At 53.5% G+C, this 4,890-nt stretch overlaps 1 protein-coding gene across 1 annotated transcript in view; it reads left to right on the top strand.

Moving 5' to 3' along the window:
* FAM3B (family with sequence similarity 3, member B) overlaps positions 1-4,890 on the top strand; it is a 66,898-nt gene that overhangs the window by 439 nt on the left and 61,569 nt on the right. The gene's annotated exons all lie outside the window — the stretch shown is intronic.

Genomic DNA, 4,890 nt, shown 5'->3' with positions numbered 1-4,890 from the left:
GTGACGCTTTGCCTGGAAAGCAGGCGGTGGCTGAGCGCAGCTGGAGCGGAACCCAGTGAGCCCTTAGGCGGGAGGTGCTCAAGTGCCCCCTCGCTCCTGAGCGGGGAGGGGTCCGCCCGAGCCGGTCAGAGGCCGTCGTGAACTGCACTTGGGGTCCCTCTGGCTGAAGCCAGGGATCCTGAGCCACAGGTCCACCTGACGAACCCAGGGAATTATGAAAAGTGCAGAAACTGAGACTGTTTTAAGTCACCTGTCTGCGGGTGGTTGGGAAGTGGGGGCTCATTATCAAGGAAGGCCCCATTGTCCCTTTTATGACAGTTCCGGTAGCATCTTTTTATAAGACTCCCTACTCCCCACTCCTCACCTCCAAACTACTTGAGCCTGCAGAAGGTTTGGGGGAAAAGTAGGAAAGACACTATTTCATCTCCTAGCACTCGTTTTCCCAACAGTGGCCTCTGTGTGCCTCGCCCTCCCGCCTGCCTGTGAATTCAGGCACTCTGGGGTCCATGTGAACCTCTGGTTCCTGCCACACATTCCCTTTTCTAACCGATTCTAACCGATTTTCCTGTTTCTTCCGTAATCTGAGGAATCTAGATTCCTCCCAGAGCATGGCAGCATAGTGGGAAGAAATGAAAAGATCAAAAGCATTCTCCTGGACTCTCTAGAGGTCAGCCCTCCATCCTTGGGTGGCAGGTGATCTCCTTCCTCCCTGAGAGGCTTATGGTTGTGTGACCACACTGCAGAGAGTCCCACTCACTGCCTTTCTGCTCCATGCCCAACATGTAGGAAAGCCCAGTTTTAAGATTTTTATTGTATTTGTGTAAAATATCCGTGCTTTCTACAAAACCATTTTCCTACGAACAGTACTGCTCTGGGTAACTTGCATGGCTTGCCGGATAAATGTGAGAAGATGCACCTATTTGCTTGGGGGAAAATATATCTCTTGGGGCACTGACTTTTATTACAGCCATTTTGGAAGAATTTTTTTCATTATTTCTACGTTATATACTTGGGCTTTCCAGGTGACGCTAGTGGTAAAGAATCTGCCTGTCAATGCCAGATACAAAAGAGGCGTGGGTTCAATCCCTAGGTCAGGAAGATCCCCAGGAGGAGGAAATGGCACCCCAGTCTAGCATTCTTTGCAGAAGAATTCCATGGACAGAGGAGCCTGGTGGGCTACAGTCCATGGGGTCACAAAAACTGGGATACAACCAATCATCTGAGCACAACATGTTATTTGGTATATACTTATCATATGATTTTGCTGCTGACTGGGTGGAAAATAATTGAATATTATTAGATTGCTTTTCCCCCCACCTACTACTTTTTCACACGCAGTCCTTGTGATTCATTTGTGAGTTATGTGGTCCTTTCATGTCAAGCTTTGAGGTCACACCGAGTTTGCATTTATCTGGGTGTGGCTGCCAGAGAGAATACTCACAAAAGGTCAAGGTTATGCCACTTTTGATTTTGTTAGCTAAGGATCTGGCAGTGTGTGGAAGTAGCATTTCCCTAGACACTTCAGTCAAGCCCCAGATTTGCCCCAGGTAGGGCTCTAGGAAGGATCTAGGAAGGACACTCAAACTGAAGGAGAAGGGCAGCCACCTGGAGCAGTCATCCCAATTCCTTAAAAGTAAGGGCACTGGCGGGTGAACTCTGAAAGGTGGGTTACCTTGCAAACCTGCCAAGATGCTCAGGTGTGACACTTCCCAGCCCTACTGCCAAAAAGCCTCATTGACAGGACTGTGACAGTTGTGGCCACTGGGGCTAGCAGGGCCTGGAGCCTCAAAGCTGCTGAAATCCAAGTCTGGTTCACCCACCCCTCAGCACCCCCAGCCTCTCAAGGACAAGAAGTGCAGGTGTGGCTGCTCCGGGGTCCAGGGGATGTGGGTCCCTGTGGGGAGGCTGCCAGTGACAAACAGCATCCTAGTCCACTTGATGTGGAAGGAATCCCTCTTGAGAGTGCTCTTGTAGGTTCAGGATTGGATGGGCAGGGGGATCCTGAGACCCTCCTCACCAGTATCCTGCCTTAGTGTGCACTGGCTTTGTCCTCCAGCCTAAGTGGTCAGTGCCAGCCTGAAACACCTGAGAATCTGAGGGAGGGCCGCGAGTGTAGGGCATGCACACATGTGCCCTAACAGAGGGTCTCTAAGGAGGAAGTTCCAACTTCCTACCTGTGCCCAGGATGGCCTTTGCTCTAATGCTCACGGGTGACTGCTGGTGGAAGTGCTCAGGACATGTCTGTGGGCTGATGACAACTTTATTGCCTTAGGAGGAAAGGCCAGATCCTGGTCACAGAATCACAGAAGTTCCTGGACTCTGTGTACTTCCTCTGTCTCCTCCTCCACGTCTGAAGGTGCTGGACCTCTCCTGCTGGGGTAGACCTCCCCCTCCCCGCCCCCCGCACCGGGGCTGGTCTTGAGCCCCCACCTTTCCCAAGAGGAATCCTCAGCCATGCTCCCCACGTGGCCCCAGGTGCTAGCTCCACCACCTGCTCGTGCCTCATCTTACCGTAAACTGGTCCCAGTGCGTGCTGTGGGTCTGCCCTCCCTCCCCAGGAGGGATCTAGCTGCAGATCCTGGCTCCTCCCAGCCACTGTGGGAAATCTGGCCTGGGGGTCAGCAGCTGCACCCCTCCCCCGGAGTTCCAAGTTCATGATTCTCCACGTGAGGATGTCTGGGCTTTATTCTCTCTTCATTATCTTCCCTGTCACTGCCACCGGTTTGTCCTTGTTCACCTGAGAACAAAACCATGCCTCCCTTCGGAGTGGGAAGGCATCAGAGAGGTGGCACCCCATTCCCTTTCAGTCTCCTCCAAACCAAACAGCAACCCTTTGCTCAAAGATCTCACGTGTGACATTGAGAAGATCTGAATAAGCTCCACTTTGCCAGTTTTCTTCAAGTACGACACTTGTTTGTGAATTGACACATGGGACACAGTGAGCTATTGTTTTTGAACCTGAGACTCTGTTGATGCCGAATCCATGTTTCCAGCAGTCGCATCACACGGTTCACTCAGGGCGCATCCAGCAGCCTGTTTGGAACACCCTGTGACCCTCGCACCATCCCAGGTGTGCAGCACAGACCTGGAGGGGAAACATGGTGGGCAGCGCCGATGTGCTGACCTGAGGGTGGCCGTGCAGGCCACACCCAGAAGGCCACAGATCCGCGCGGGGGCCGTTGAAGGAACAGATGGCCAGGGGTCTGGAGGTGGGCACCGTGGGGGCAGAGGGACAAACTCACCCCCAGGGTGCAGATGGAGAGGGCAGCATGGCAGCGGGTCAGCGCAGCTGGAGCTCAGAACAGACAAAGGGGTTTCTGGAACAGCATGCCGGCTTCCCCTGGCCTCTCACTGAGTTATCTGTGGCTGGTTTTTCCAGCTTGGAGATGTCCCTATGCCAGGAACTGCAATGACCACACTGTCTCAGTCATTTTCCAGCAGGAAGCCTTCTCTGCATTATGCTCTAACCGTCTCAGAAACTGCATGGTTGGAAAAAAGAGGGAATTGATGTTGAAATTATGCACTTGAAAAAAGACTAAATGATCCAGGTGAGGCAGAGGGCCCTGTTTCACCAGGTGACTACCTAAGCTAACCAGATACACCCCTCCCCAAGCACCTGCAACACTGATGGATATAACCTACCCCGTGTTAGTACAGGTCGGTGGGGGAGGGGCGGAGGAGAAGGGAATCTCTAGGTACTAGGAAGGAGGAGGGAGCTGAGATCCGGGGCTCAACACGGCCAGACTGACAGAGGTTTGCATTTCATCATGGCCAGAGAAAGAGGATACCCAGGGCTGGGTTCTGGAGAGTTGGAAAGGGGGCTGGGGAATACCCACTGGTCTCTGCTCAGGGCTCTGGGTGGGGAGTCACCAGTCCTCTGACATGGACTTGGTGTCCAGCCATTCAGTTCACCTCTGACACCCACCATCCACAGGAGGCGCCAGAGCCCAGGCATTAAGGGCAGTGCCCTCTGCAAAGCTGCCCTGCCTTCAGATGTCAGCCTCAGGGGCCACCCACACTTCTGAGCAGCCGGCTACAAAACTGGGGGTTCCCACAACTCCTGGGTCGGGGTAGGGGGTGGGGTTCTGTAATTTGCTGGAACGACTCACAGAAACACTGCAAGCACCACTATATTTGTGATTACAGTTTTATCCTTTAGGATACAAATCAGGAGGACCAGCCAAATGCAGGGTTTCCCAGGTAGTACAGTGGTAAAGAATCTTCCTGCAATGCAGGAGACACAGGTTCGATCCCGGGTTGGGAAGATCCCCTGGAGGACGGCATGGCAACCCACTCCAGTATTCTTGCCTAAAGAATCCCCATGGACAGAGGAGCCTGGCGGGCTCCAGTCAGCGTGGTAGAAAAGAGTTAAGACATGACTGAGCAACTAAGCACAGCACGTGTGTTTACTGGAGTGGGCATTTTGTCTAACTGGGAGTCAGGAAGCTGGTTAGTAATGATCAGGGGGCTTTTGGCAATGGTTACAAAGGGGCTCAGTCAGCTTCAGAGGTGACCTTGATTCGGGGTTCTGCTTCCACTTCCGTGTGATCTGTGCAAAGCCTCGCACCTGTGGCCTGAAGCAGAACTCACCAACATCCTTCGCCAGGAACCGTGAGTGTCCCTCCAGCCTTGTCTGAGGATAATGACAGTCTGGGACCATTTCCAGTGTCACAGGGGTGACTGCCTGCTTACGGGCACAGGTACCACCCTCAGCACTGGTGACACGGTAAACACACCAGGGTGCCTCCGCCACCCGCTGGGTTTCTGTTTGCTTCCAGGAGCTTCCTAAGTCCCATGGGCTCTGGAGGGAAGGGCCTCGTCTGTCCTTAGGCTGTCAGGGCTGCCTGACGAGCCCTTGATGTCAGCCCGGGAGGAAGCTCTGAGACCCAG

This window comes from Bison bison, unplaced genomic scaffold, assembly GCF_000754665.1.
Source record: "Bison bison bison isolate TAMUID 2011002044 unplaced genomic scaffold, Bison_UMD1.0 scf7180017864037, whole genome shotgun sequence".
In the NCBI taxonomy this organism is placed as follows: Eukaryota; Metazoa; Chordata; class Mammalia; order Artiodactyla; family Bovidae; genus Bison; species Bison bison.
The sequence above is the reverse complement of the archived record's forward strand: the minus strand, read 5'-3'. Positions and strand labels throughout refer to the sequence as shown.